This window comes from Panthera pardus, unplaced genomic scaffold (assembly GCF_024362965.1).
Source record: "Panthera pardus isolate Hobbes unplaced genomic scaffold, ASM2436296v1 HiC_scaffold_17, whole genome shotgun sequence".
Taxonomy (NCBI): Eukaryota; Metazoa; Chordata; class Mammalia; order Carnivora; family Felidae; genus Panthera; species Panthera pardus.
The window spans coordinates 113,122,086-113,136,849 of NW_026526732.1; the positions used below are offsets into that span (position 1 = coordinate 113,122,086).

The window sequence follows — 14,764 nt, forward strand, 5'->3', positions numbered from 1 at the left end:
CACACCATGGTATATCCTTACTACGCAGCAGTAAAAAGGAACAAATTATGGATACATGTTAATAATGTGACTGAATCTCAAATGCATTATGCTCTGTGAAAGGAGGCAGGCTTAATATACTAATAACGTATGATTCCATTTGTGTGGCATTTTGGACAAGGGAAAACCATAGAGAAAGCATACAAAATCACCAGTTTCTACGGGGTCAGAGGAGGCGAACTTTAAAGGGGCAGGAAGGACACTGTGGAGTACTGGGGCAGTTCTGGATCTTGCCTGTGGTGGTAGTTACCAGACTTCAAGTATCATCAAACTTTACTCTAAAAGGGACAGATTTTACTATATGTGCATTATACCTTATTTTTCAGAAGGGCCCAAATGCACGATGTTCAAAGACCTGGAAATATAAATATTTTTTTAATGTTTTTTTATTTATTTTTGAGACAGAGAGAGACAGAGCATGGACAGGGGAGGGGCAGAGAGAGAGAGGGAGACACAGAATCCAAAGCAGGCTCCAGGTTCCGAGCTATCAGCACAGAGCCCGACGCGGGGCTCGAACTCACGGACCACGAGATCATGACCTGAGCCAAAGTCAGACGCTTAACCGACTGAGGCACCCAGGCGCCCCCCAAAGACCTGGAAATATAATGCAGGGCAGCAAACTCAGGTTTTGCAAGTATGACAAGAGAATCAGGGGGGATCACATAGCTATTGCTTCGCTAGCCACCTGGCACGTGGTAGAGATCCTAATACCATATGTAGCATGAATGAACGGTGTCGAAAGACTGGAAATAGATAGGAGCCAACTTGCCTCCAATCATCGAATCATTGACCAAGCCCACACGCTTACATTTGGCTCAGCCATCTAATGAATATCTCTGTCGTATACATTATTTAGTGAGTCCTGTCTTCAAGGAAGGAAGAAAATGTAATAAGATGAGGTGTATAAGGGCAGCCACGGACACCGGTTCCTTATAATCTATGCCATCACACACAGCAGCCCTGGGGGTGTTTGCTGGGGAGACGGTTCTCTGTGTTCACGTCTCCAGGTGTCAGAGAGAACTTCGCTAAGGACAAACAGAAGTAACAGCAGGAACCCAGAATCCAAGGGCTGAAAATGAGAGCTATGCAATTCCACGGGTTTTATGCCATTAGGCCCACCTCAGTCAAATATTTTTTTCAACAGTTTTTCCATATATATTTAGGCAGCCATCCTTGGGTACATGATACTCCAGGGTAACGTGTGAGAAGATAAGGTAATACAAAATTATTTTCATAGGAGTAAAACATCACCTCACACACGGGTCACAATCGGAAGTCAACGTCATAACTCAGGACAGACAGACAAACACCTGGCGAGTGTAGAACCTCGTGGAGCTATGCACCCAAGTGCTGGGAAAAGGCTGGAATTAAGGGAATGAATGCAGGGAAGGGAGAGCTGTGCCTTAACAGTGTATGGTGGCATTGTTACCATATTTATTACTTCCGGAGCAGGAGGCATTTCGAGCGGTCTACTCACCATCCTTAATTAATCATCCCAGAATGCCTGACCTGCAAAGAAATATTAGTCTCTTGGAAACAATGACTTTAGAAGGTGAAGATGAGCCAGAGAGTCTAATGTCCACAAAAAGAACTCTTTTGACTATTTCAATACCGTGGTGCTCTACTCTGAAAGGATGGGTGTTCAACAACATGCAGCTCTCTTTCTAGAACGGGAACGACTTGGAGGCGTTTTGTGGGGCTTTTTGTTTTTGTTTTCGTTTTTGGTGGGGTTTTTTTTTTTGTTTTTTTTTTTTTTTTTACCTTTTTTTAAATAATACTTCTAGATAAAGGGCCAGATGGTATTAGGAGGAGGGAAGAGAGTCAGAAACAGGAAATTCGGTGTCAGGGCAAGAAAGGACGTGTAGAGAAAAGTTTAGAGAAGTTACTCTGTGCATCCACCGAGAATCCACACGTTGGGGTTTTATCACGACCGAGTCTTTTGAGATTCATCTGTCACTAGACAGTACTAAGCACGCTGTCTTTAAAAGAAATCTTTGTTCGGATTCCCCCCTGACAGGAAAAAGCTTCTGGGTTCACTCAACCCTATCTTTATCCTTTACAAAGGAAAACTATAGAGAGAATGGCTTTACTCCCAAGGGCTTTCCCAGGACTTCTTATTTAACTAGCTCGTCTAACCAGAGAAGTGTTCACACTCCCTCCATTCACCTGCTACAGGCCTCACACAACAAAAAAGCTTTTATTTTCTTTCCTTTGGGGTTCCTCAAAGTCTAGGTGCCCCAGAGAAGAATCCTTTGAAACGAGGTGACCTAGGTGATTGATAAAAGGGCTGGAACGTTCCAAAAGTTCCAGTGGTTATTGCTTGTTTTCCTCAACCCCACAATAGCGGAGAATACATGACCCAGATTCAAATCATCAGAAGAAGAGATTTCCAATCCTGTATCGAAACACAAAAGAAATGGCAATAGTTCTCACATTACATTTAATCGCAGAGAGCCTCTCACACCCATGGTATATGGAATGCTGACCGGCCCTTGCTTCAAAGCATCCAGATCATTGTACAAAAATGAGCATGTGATTCACTCTAAGGCGTTCCGGAAGAGAATATTCAATCTCAAAAGCCAATAACCCCGGTCAACTTCTTACAGTATTCCACAGTTGAATTTTCTGATTTTTACCTCTAATCTCATGTTTATGCTCTGGATTATAATTTCATACACTGTACTGCAAAACTGCAGAACTTTTCCCAAGAAATATTGCTGGGCTTGGAATAAAAATGATCGCTTCTCATTGTAATGAGTGCACCACTGCTCATCTCCTGTGTCTCAGGTACGACCCTCAGTTGCAGGCAACACAAAGTGGTCCTGGGTTATTTAAATAGAAATGTATTTATCGGAGGGGTGCCTGGGTGGCTCAGCCTGTTAAGCGTCGGACTGTTGATGTCGGCTCAGGTCATGATCTCGAGGTTCATGAGTTCAAGCCCTTTGTCAGTCTCTGTGCTGACAGCATGGAGCCTGTTTGGGATTCTCTCTCTCTCTCCCCCTCTCTCTGCCCCTTCCCTGCTTGTGCGCGTGCTCTCTCTCTCTCAAAATAAATAAACTTAAATAAAAAGAAACGTACTTATTGGAAATACGATGGGTCCACAGAATCTGCACGAGGGTGGAAAATCAGCCTCAGGAAGCACACCAGAAGTGAAGGAATTTGGTAAAGAAGCAAGAAACAAAACAATTGCCTCGTGGCAGAAATGCCCAACTGAGACGTTACCTCAGGTCCCACAGAACACGGACGGGGCTGGACACCACACCCTCACCGCTCACAGCGAGAGCTATGAATGCATCTTCAGTCTCCCTGTCTTTGCACCTTCTGCTCCAGATTAAAATTCAGAGGCTGAAACATCTAACTGGCCAAAACCAGGTCGTGTCCTGGTATGTGCAGACTGCCGATTACTCGCACAAACCCGCTCTACGAGTCACTGTTACGACTAGAACACCTTTCTTTAAAAAGTCTTCTTTAGGGGCGCCTGGGTGGCTCAGTCGGTCAAGTGTCCGACTTCAGCTCAGATCATGATCTCATGGTCCGTGAGTTCGAGCCCCGCGTCGGGCTCTGTGCTGATGCTGGCTCAGAGCCTGGAGCCTGCTTCCGATTCTGTGTCTCCCTCTCTCTCTGCCCCTCCCCCATTCGTGCTCTGTCTCTCTCTGTCTCAAAAATAAATAAAAAAAAAATTAAAAAAATAAAAAAAATAAAATAAAATAAAAAGTCTTTAAAAATTTAAAAATAAATAAATAAATAAATAAATAAATAAATAAATAAATAAAGGGGACACCTGGGTGGCTCAGTCGGCTGAGCATCTGACTTTGGCTCAGGTCATGATCTCACGGCTCGTGAGTTCGAGCCCTGCGTCGGGCTCTGTGCCGACAGCTCAGAGCCTGGAGCCTGCTTCGGATTCTGTGTCTCCCTCTCTGCCCCACCCCTGTTCACACTCTCACTCTCACTCTCTCTCTCTCTCTCTCTGTCTCTCAAAAACAAATAAGAATTAAAAACAAAAAATAAGGTCTTCTTGGCAATAAAAGTCTGAAACTCCAAAGGAGGGAAAATACCTTCTTTATGTCACTACGTACGACAAAGCAGTAGCCCAAATATCCACAGAGAACTATAGGATAATAGCAGGAAAATGAGCGCTGACCATTGATATGCCTCTGCTCCTCTCTTGACATTAATTTTGGCTCAAGTTTGCTCACGTTTGGTTACGCCACAAACTCCTAGGACACTCACCAGAACCAACAAAGAGATATTTCTCCCCAGCGTGGTTATTTCTTGATTACAGGGAGCGGCGGCGGCCTGGGAACAGGTGGCTTCCTTCAATCAGCTGAGTTCCTGAGAGATGAGAGGGGAGGCAGGTCTTGCAAGATCTGTCGCCGTCTGGCAGTGGCTCAGACATCCCAAGATTTTCTGTCACTTTCTGGAAAGAAGGGGACATTTCAGAAACTACAAAGCTTCTCTCAGCTTTGATTTGGTGCACAGCTCACAACAGCTGTAAAAGTTGAAAAGTTGAATCTTGGGGGATGGGTGGGGAAGAAGGTCAAGTCTGATTATAACGTGGTTTTGCTAGAGTGTATTGTTTTCAGAAGAGGGAAAAACTACTGGGTACGAATATGCAGAGAGTGAAAAATGAAAAAAAAAAAACCCAAGATGTTAGTTTTATTTCAAGCTGTAGACACGGAGCCCACAATCCCAATTACATATACGCTTCTAGGGGCAGAAGGAATAATTCTTTGTCTTTGAAATGCTCCAAGATCGTCTCCGAAAACACGCACTGTTTTTAGTTTGTTTTAAACTGTCATAATCTGAATAGTGAGGGGTGGCAGTGTCTAAATGCTGAACAGGTTAGTGAAACCAAAGTATTAAGAATTGATGGCTGATTTTCACTGTACCCTCCTGATTCAGCAGCAAAGTGGAGAATTTTCTCTTTGGACGTCACTTATTTCCTTTTACTTATTCCCTACTATAGAGAAACACACACCCCTCACTCCAAGTAATACAAACATGTCTCTGTCTTCTCTAGAGATTCAAACTGGAATTGTTTTGTTTTGTTTCCAAAAGCAATGGAGTTGTGTCTCCGAATAGCTCCCAGGTTTTTCATGGTTCTCTTGTCAGTTCACACCACTTTTGACAAGAAATGCCAGCAGGAAGGTAGCTCTATTTTAATGATTTAGGATAGGAGCTCTTGACCCCCGCTGCATGTTAGAATCACCTGAAGCACTTCAACAAAATGGATATCTGGGCCTTATTCCAGACCAGCTCAATCATAATCTCTAGACATGGAGCCCAGTCCTGGTATTTTGTTTTGAAACTCTCAGGGGAATCTAACGGGAACCTGGACTAAAAACCACTTCGCCCACTGAGCTGCCATTTCTTTGCGGCTGAGGATCAAATTCTGTACGAAAGGATTTCTATCAGGACACAAAGAAAGAATTAAAGATAAACTATTCCTGCCTCTTTCCTCTAGAGGAACAGCTAAGCTCCTGAGCCCAGATGTAATGTAACAACAACAAAAGTCACCTTACCGTTTCCCCACACCTCTAGCTCTCTTTCTCCCTAATTAGTCTTTCTGATCCAGAAAGGGTACCTTCAACTTGTACGTTCAGTATGTCTGACCCTCTGAGATCCTGGCTCTCATGACATTACTTGCTATAAAATTGTATTGTCCATCAGAGAATACAGGAATCCCAAGGCGAATGCCCTTGCCAATTTCTGGAAACATTTTTAAAGTACTTTTGAGATTCTAAGGGCGAGTTCCCCACCGGTATGCACTTGATGGGCAGAGGAAAGTCAGTTCAAAGGAGTGGAGAGCAGACTGACACTGAGCCCAGCTGGGGCCCAACTCCCACAGCACAGAGCTACGGCTCTCCAATCTGACATTCTGATTCGGTACATCTGAGGGGAAACCCTACGATCGGCATTTTTTAATAGGAACCTCAGAAGATTCTGCAACAGATGGTCTGCAGACCACCCAGGGAAACGGGGCCATAGACTCTTCTATGAAAAGCTTTCAGAGAAACCAGGAATATTTAGGTGGGGAAAGCGAAGTTGTCTTCAAATATTTAAAAGGTCTTCCTGTTTGGGGAAAAAAAAAAGTTAAATAGATTTTTTTAAGCCCTCTTAAGACCCCAAGAGATAGAAAAATGAAATAGGGGTTGAAAATGTAGCAAAATTGATTTGGCCTCAATTTAGAGAAGAATTTCATAGCAATCAAACCGGACTGCCTTGGAAAGCAGCATTTCTAGATTCATCCTAGAATGACTGCCACTTAGCAAAGATATGATCAAGGGGAATCAAGTTTATGGTGGGCAGATGGCTCAGTTGCCGTGTCCCTTAAAATATGAATTCACTCAGGGTAATAAAACTCCTCACCGTCCTAAATGTGTATCTCTACAGCAGGATAAGAAAACGACAGCTCAACACTTGTGCACCATATTCACTAACTCAGTTACCTAAACCACATCATTACCCCTTGAATATCTTATAGAAAGGAATCTTGAAACCAGCTTTTAAGAAATTCTAACCTAACCGGTGAATAGGGCCGCCAAGATAAAATGCTGATCAACCATTTATAACTTTAGAGTGTAGATCTAAGCTGATCTAACACAGGGATGGCTACATAGATGGATAGATAGATAGGAAGGTGGAGAGAGAGAGACAGAGACAGAGATGCATTCACTTCTGGCTAAGACAGACTAAGCACTCTCCACTCCAACTCTCGCTGAAGGCAGCTTTAAAAAGCTGCATGGAGTGGTTCCTTGAGGACTCTGAAAAAGAAAATGGCAGCAAGTGGTTTGGATAAGACCAGAATTTAAAGTATTATCAAACAGACAACTCACCAACCTTCTTCCCCTCTGGAGTTCCATGGCCTGAATTCAAGATGGCCCAAGAACTAGAAGGGGTCCTTGGCACAGACAGAAATCCAGACAAGTATTACAGCCCTGGTTCAAGACGTGCTAAAAGGGTCTCCTAAATGTTCACAAAGAGGATGGATGTCCCATTTTATTATTATTTTTTCTTTGCTCTCCCTAGGGCCTCAGTGGAGTGATCCTAGCGCAGTGGTGGCAAAGGCTATGCATGGATCCAGCAGGAATCCTCGACTTTGAGAAAAGAAAACTTCCCCTCCAAGCAGTGGCTTGGGTTTCAAAATAAGGGAAGAAGCCCCAGTTACCTCCACTCCTCCCTCCCAATCCGCCCCCCCCCTCCCTTGACCCCAAGGAAAGTGTGCAGCACAGCAGGAGGTATTATAGCTCCAGCTTTATGGCCAGAGGACTGAAGAAGGGGAGTGGAAGGAAAGTACTGGGGAGACAGCAGAGAGGGAAGAGCTTGAGAAAACTTGCTCCCTCCAGTTGTGGATGAACTCCCGGCTTCCCTGAGCTGCATGTGCAATGATCTGAGTCTGAACAGCACACACAGAGGGTGAGAAATAAATGACAGGATAGGGCCCCCACCCCTCAAGGCCCAGGCTGGCCACATGTAGGACACGCACGACAGATTTAAAAACCATATTGACCTTGGAAGCCAACCCAAAGAAGTCTGGTCAAAACGTGTGATTTGAACCCAATCAAGTTGAATGCTGCCAGAACAAAAATATCAACATGCTCTGTAGGCTTTCCACTAGAGCCAGAGATGCAAGGTGGTATCCGAAATGTCCTCAACACACCTGGAAATTTCTCAGCACACACAGAACCTGGGACAGCTCAACTGGCATAGGAAAGAGACAGGGTGAGAAGATACAGATTTGGGAATGATCTGACAAACTTTAAAGCCCTTATTTTATATAAGTGGTCTCCAACCAGAAAGGGCGGGCGACAGAAACACCCTCGACACAAACGCAAAGATAGAAAAGTCCCAGCAAAGAAATAAAAGACATAAAGAAGAACTTAAATGGAAATTACAGAACTGAAAACTGGAAGAACTGAAATACAAATCTCCTAGCTTGGTCTCAATGACAGAATGGAAGTGGCACAAGGAAAGAGTAAAGGTGAAGATCGAAGAACAGATACTTAATTCCAACAGAAGGGGAAGGAAGCAAAGAAAGGAGGGAGGGAGAACCGGAAGGAGAAGGGGAGGGAAAGGAAGGAAAGATGGAAAGGAAGGGAAAGGAAGGGGAGGCGGAGGGGAGGGGGAAGGAAGAGATCCATGGAGCATCAGGGAACTGTGGGATAATATCAAATGGTCCAAGGCTCCTATCATCTCACGCCAGAAGGAGACAGAAAAACGTGTGGGGCTGGAAAACAAATTTTGAAGGAATTATGGCTGAAAGTTCTCCAAATCTGGTGAAATATTACCTACAAATGATCCTGCGTGCGTGCAGCCTTGGGCCCGGCAGCCAGAGGATAGAGAGCGAACCAGTCAGGGGGAGCAGCCCCAGCCTTCTGGAACCGCAGCTGCACGAGACGGAGAGAGGCCCACCCCGTTTCGAGTCAGTTTGTCTCCTCTGCGCTTCCGTAGCCGCCGCTCCCATTGCCGCCCGCGGATTGGCTGGCGCTGCCACAGGTGGGGGTGGAGCTTCTCGGGATTTCCCAGGGTTCGCACTTCCCGTCTGGCTGCCGGAAGCCCGGCTCTTCCTGGGGCGTGCTGTGACGGCGCTGCAGTGCTCGCTTGCAGGGTCGTGGCCGTGCGAGGTGCGGGCGGGGGTGGCAACAGGGCGAGCTGGCCGCGGGCTCGCTCAGGGTGAGAGGTCTGCTCGCCTCCAGCCCTCTTGCTGCAGCGTTTACCTGGGGCCCCAAACAGCTGCCCTCTGCGCGCTCCTGCGCTTCCTCCTTGTTACCCGGGCCTGGGACCCCCGTCCTTCCAGAAGGAGCCCCAGGGACACGAGAGAATACGTGTTTGGGGGGAATTCCTACCTGTCACGAAACGCTGCTTCTTGAGTCTTTGGATAACGTTTTCAGGGATGAATGCTAAATAAGGCCCTTTTAGTTTTCTGTTTATAGATTATTCAAAGGATTCTAATTTCTTCGATTATATTCCTAGGCACTTTCCCACCCCACTGCCAATGTGTATTGAAGGACTAGGAGGGTATTTTTAAAGTGTCCAAGAAAATCATCTTTTCGAAAGTAACAGCGTTTGTGCCTAAATATATAGACTTCCCAAATTTAAATAGTCATGATTTTGGACCATTCCGCCACCGAATGCTATCATTAGCACAAATAGCGGGAAGGTGGCTACATATTGAAAATACATGTACAGTCTTACGTGTTCATCATACATTCTGTATTATTCAGGAGATGCTGAGTGTCTATCTGTTTCTGGCTTTCACAGTGTGGCAGTGAATAAATGGGGTAAGGTCCTGGCTTCATCGTATCAGTGTGCATATTTGAATAAAATACCATAGGCAAGCTAACAAGCACAATTGTTCCCATATTGTTGCTTTGAATATGTAGGTATTTTTGTCTTTTATTTTTTTAGAGAGCGAGCGTGAGCAGGGGAGAGGGGCAGAGGGAAAGAGAGAGAGAATCTTAAGCAGGCTCCGGGCTCAGTGCGGAGCCCAACGAGGGGCAACATCCCACGACCCTGGGATCATGATCTGAACCAAAATCAAGAGTTGGAGGTTCAACCGACCCAGACGCCTCTAGATATTTTTTTCTTAATTCTGCAAATGGTGTTGGCCTGTAGTGATCTTTACAACACCATGGAGATTGAACCAATCACATTTCTCTTCAGATATACTTCACCTGGAGAAGTTCAGGGCCATCATATACTTCACCTTCAACTGAGTGATGTTAAAAATAGCCATGTGGTTTAGGTATGAATAACCCCGCTCGTTGAGCATAACACTCGCTTCTTGCCTTGAAATATTTTGCAAATTTTTGAAATTTGGGCAAATAGGTCAGGTTTACAAAAGCAAAAAAAAAAAAAAGAAAAGAAAAAGCCACATGTTGACTCAGGTCTCGTTTTCACTCTGATCTGTGCTCTCCCAGCTGAAGTTAATAATTATACCCCTTATTTTCTTAAGCAACTTTTTAACTTTAAGAAATTACACGACTTGATTAGCACAGTTTATCTTTCGCAGGGTGGTTTGTTGGATGTCGCAGTTAGCAACCCAAGGCCTGACAAATAAAGCTAAATTCTTAAAGTGAATTTTTGTTTATTCACGTCATGTCACTTTGGGTTCACTGCAAGAAAAGGGCACTAGCTACAAATTCATTCAGCGCACGAACCTGGGGGGAATTTTGTGAACTTAGTATTTTGCACTTCAGCTGTGTGGCGGAAGTCACATTTCCATGCCGGACACTCGGCATCTATGTATCGTCTCCGTTTCCTCCTTGTCTTTTCTCCTTCATCCTCTCCTTCATGCCTCCATCACACTCCCTCTGACCCACCTTTGGTCAGTTATCATCTTCCAAAATGTTTGAACTTGGTACTGAGAGCATGTGCATGCCGTCACTTCTCAAATACAATCAGGTGTGGTGCACAGCCAAGTTTAACAGACCACGGCCATTCTGTCATCACTATCACATGGGGTGCTCATGCGTCTGTTTATAGGCGTCCAGGCATGCAAATAATCCTCACCTGGCAGAAACACGGTCCACTAATTAAAGCTGGTGGAAACTACAACAATTTCACCGAGTCCCAGAAATCATATAACCTCTCAGTCTGTTTTGAGGCATTTTTCGCTAACATTGGTTAAATAGCTCTCATTTTTTAACATTTACCTTCCTCCCACCCCCCAAGGGAGGATAGTACTATTGTAATTACACTACATTCTTCTGAGGTTCCATAACGAGCTATTATTTTGCTAATGGAATATTCAAGTAGTCTGTAGTAATTTATCAAATAGTCCTAAATCCCATTTTCTCAGTGTGAATCTTTTTGTTCACAGGTAAATTGATGTGTGGGGGGTTATCAAGGCTTTTTTGTAATTCAAATTATCCATTTCACCTCCCTTCACACACACACACACACACACACACACACTACATATATATATATATATATATATGCATGTGTGTATGTGCAGTCTTATAAGAGTTCTTACAAATATTTCGAATTAGAACTGTACAGACTGTGCAAGTGGTAATTTTTGCATTTTCATTTGTTTTATATTTTTTGCATTTTGATACCTATTTTTGAAAATGCATCGAAACTGAGGCGGGGCAGGCAAACATGTAATTCGACTTTTTTCACACTACAGGCTGTTCTTTGTTTCACTACTGGCAGGAGAGTTCTATTTTAAATGAGATCCAGTGACAGGAAACCATCTCAGCTCAAGCTCTCCCACTTTCCTTCACTTTACAAGACAGGAATTTAAACTGATTCAGTTCTCATTGATATGGACACCACTTTTCAGCACAGAACTCCTCAACGTCTAATGGATTGTGCACGTATTGATGAATATATAAGGGCCCTTGAGCAAGAAAACTATGCAAACAGACCCAAGTTGGAAGAAGGGTTTTAAACTCTTTAAGCGACAGCAACAACACAAGCAAACAAATGCAAATTACTCGTGAAATTAACCGAGCAACTGATTGGAGGGTTCCGGTTTTTGTCAAGGCAGCGAAATGTCTTGAGCTGCTCAGGTCATTATCTCACTGTTTGTGAGTTCGAGCCCCATGTCGGGCTCTGTGCTGACAGTTCAGAGCCTAAAGCTTGCTTAAAGTTTCTTTTGTCGTACTGCCGCTGCAGGAAAATGTCTCCGAGAAGCTAACCAAAATCACTAACAGAAGGCCATGAGAAGGCTGCAGGAGGTCTGAAATTGCGGCCTGTGGAAAGGATGAGGGGGGTGCATCCTCCCAGGGGATTCGTATCGTCCCATGGATGCACTCCAAAGAGGACCTTGGGAAGACCAAGTGGAGGAAAGCCTTTCAGATTTGGCACTTGCCTTTCCCTTATGTTGTCTGCGGACAACTTCGCCTTCGTGTTCGCCAGAAAGCTGCTACGGCGGCTCAGATCACTAACGTGGTGTCCCTGAGAGAATACTGAGGCAGCAAAGAGGCCCTGCCTGAGTGATCAGATGTCAAAAACAGGTGAAGACTGACCCGCTGCCCTTGGACATTCCCTGTCCCCCTCCTCCCCCTCTATATTCATTCCCCAATGAATATCAGCCCAGGGAGACAGCCTCCTCCCGGAGCTGCATGACCATTAAAAATGGGGCAGGCATCACTGGCAGGATGAAAGTCCTGTGAGACAGCTAACAGTCTGGAATCCACAAAGTTCTGTGGTGCCTGGATACTCTGCACAAGGGCCTGCCCCCCCCCCCCCCCCCCGCCCGCTCCCGCATTTGTAAATTCTCCACAATTCACAGAGGCTGGAGCCTGACATTTCGTCCTTGCCCCAAACACATTTCCAGAAAATCAGGATCACCTTTTCTTTTCAGATGTCCCGCTGAAACAGAGTAGCCGACGCACCAGGAGAACACGAACTCACCAAAAGTAACTAGATGTCAAAGCCTACGATTAATCTAAAAGAGAAAGCACAAACCAGGCAACATATACCATCTACAGCAAAAATATTGGAAGGGACAGATTAAGAACTAAAAATAGTATGATAAATATGGAGATACTAGACAAGATCAGCCATATAAAAGAAGAAAAATGAGCCACAACAAAGTTCTCGGGAATATAAACATATAAAAATTTAGGAACTTTTCTCAAAATTAAAGACAGATGGAAGATCTTGGATTTAGAAGGACAACTGAGTAGCAAATCGATTATTTTTAATTAATTTACTTATTTTGAGAGAGAAGGATGGGGGCAGAGAGAGAGGGGGACAGAATCCCAAGCAGGCTCTGTGCTGATAGCTCAGAGCCCAATTTAGGGCTCGATCTCATGAACTGTGAGATCTCGACCTGAACCCAAATCAAGAGTTGGATGCTTAACTGACTGAGCTACCCAGACGCCCCGCCAAAATGCGATTGCTAATGAAAAACTCACACCTAGACAGAGTACAGTTAAATTTAAGAGTACAAAAGACAAGGAGAAAATCTGAATACTGCTCAATAGAGAGCAAAGGAAGGAACTAATGCCCCAACTGAAAACAATTCTGGAGGATGTAATCACATTAGAAACGGACCCATCCAGAACAGGATGGAAGAAACAGAATCAGTTGAACGAGCAAATACTGTGGTTAACAGTTATTGTTGGCAAAACGTGAGAGCAAGTGAATCTAGAGCAAATGAAGAAGCATATATACAATAATCCAGAACTAAAAGTCAACATGATTCAATCTGATGAGGTAGCAAAAGTGAGTAATGAGACTGAATTAAGGTATTTGTCCTGTGAAGAAAAATGTCCTTTCAGTTACATGCATTACTTGTTTTGTCAGAAGAAAAATGTATAAAATTCTTAAAACATATATACATATAAATGTGCGTGTGTGTGTCTACATAATACAACTTTAACATTTGCTACAAGAACATAATCGTCACCATGGGTCATTGGAGAAGGACAACTGCCACAATAATGAAAAAAGATGTCATGTATAAATTTTAAACAGCAGAGCAAATTACAATCTATCAAAAAGAAAAGCATAAACAGAAGAAAAGAAAAACATGTGAAGTTTACATGAAAAATAAATACGAGTATAACAGCACTTGTTCACCTAGCAGTTACACTTATCTATAAAAGTGAGTGGGGCGCCTGGGTGGCTCAGTCGGTTAAGTGTCCAACTTCAGCTCAGGTCATGATCTCACGATTTGTGAGTTCAAGCCCCGCGTGAGGCTCTGTGCTGACAGCTCAGAGCCTGGAGCCTGTTTCAGATTCTGTGTCTCCCTCTCTCCCTGCCCCTCCCCTGCTTGTGCTCTCTCTCTCTCTCAAAAATAAATAAACATTAAAAAAAAAAAAGTAAGTTAAACATAGGAGTTAAAAGGTATAGACTCTAAGAATGCATGCAAAAAAGCAAAGATTCAATCATTTGTAAAAGAAAAGAAAAAAGGGTGGATCAAGCAACTACGAGACAAAAGAGAACTGACAAAGTAATCTTACTACCTGACAAATATAACCGAATGTCAAAAAGGATGTTATCTACCCATAAGAGAAACACTAGAACAGGCCACGTCCATCCACTTATGCATTGTCTATGGCTGCTTCCTCAAGACTGTGGCAGAGCTGTGTATTTGTAACACACCAAACAATTTGAAAACCCTAAAGTAGTTACGCCCTGGTCTTTTACAGAAAGAGTTCACCAGCTCTTGATGTATTCAACTGAGTGCTACAAGGAGAGAAAGTGAGTGGAACAAAAATACTATTTTAAGAGAAGCGGAATTACACAAATGATACAATTTGTAAGTAAGAACATTTCAAAAGCTATTATGTCTGTCTTCCATATGTTCAAGGAGCTAGAGGAAAGACTGAACATATTAAGGGCACTGAAGACAGATTTTTTAAAAACGAAATTGAACTTCTACCAGTGAAGACTACAATATCTGAGATGAAAAATTCGCTGGGGGGGATTCATGGCTGATTTGACATTGCAGAAGAAATTAGTGAATTTGAAGACATATCAATAAATACATTTTTTTTAGTGTAGAAGATAAAAAGCTAAAAAAAAAATGTCTACAGCATCAGTGAGTACTGCAACAGATACACACATGACTGGAGTTGCTCAAAGACAGGAAGCCACAGGTACAGAGAGAATATTTGAAGAAATAAAGGACACAATTTTCCCAAATTTTCTGAAACCCACATATTCCAAGATCCAGAAAACTGAATAAACCTCGGGTGCAAGTGACACGAAAACGACTCTGCCAAGTCACATCAGAATCAAATTGTTTAAAATCAGTGATAAA

At 43.6% G+C, this 14,764-nt stretch overlaps 1 long non-coding RNA gene across 2 annotated transcripts in view; it reads right to left on the reverse strand.

Annotated features, from left to right (window-relative positions):
- The window catches only part of LOC109252706 (uncharacterized), a 413,372-nt gene that overhangs the window by 116,914 nt on the left and 281,694 nt on the right, over positions 1-14,764 (reverse strand). For both annotated transcript variants that reach the window (XR_008423024.1, XR_008423025.1), the window contains one exon: positions 4,270-4,456. This is a non-coding gene — a long non-coding RNA (uncharacterized LOC109252706). The remainder of the gene's footprint in view (positions 1-4,269; positions 4,457-14,764) is intronic.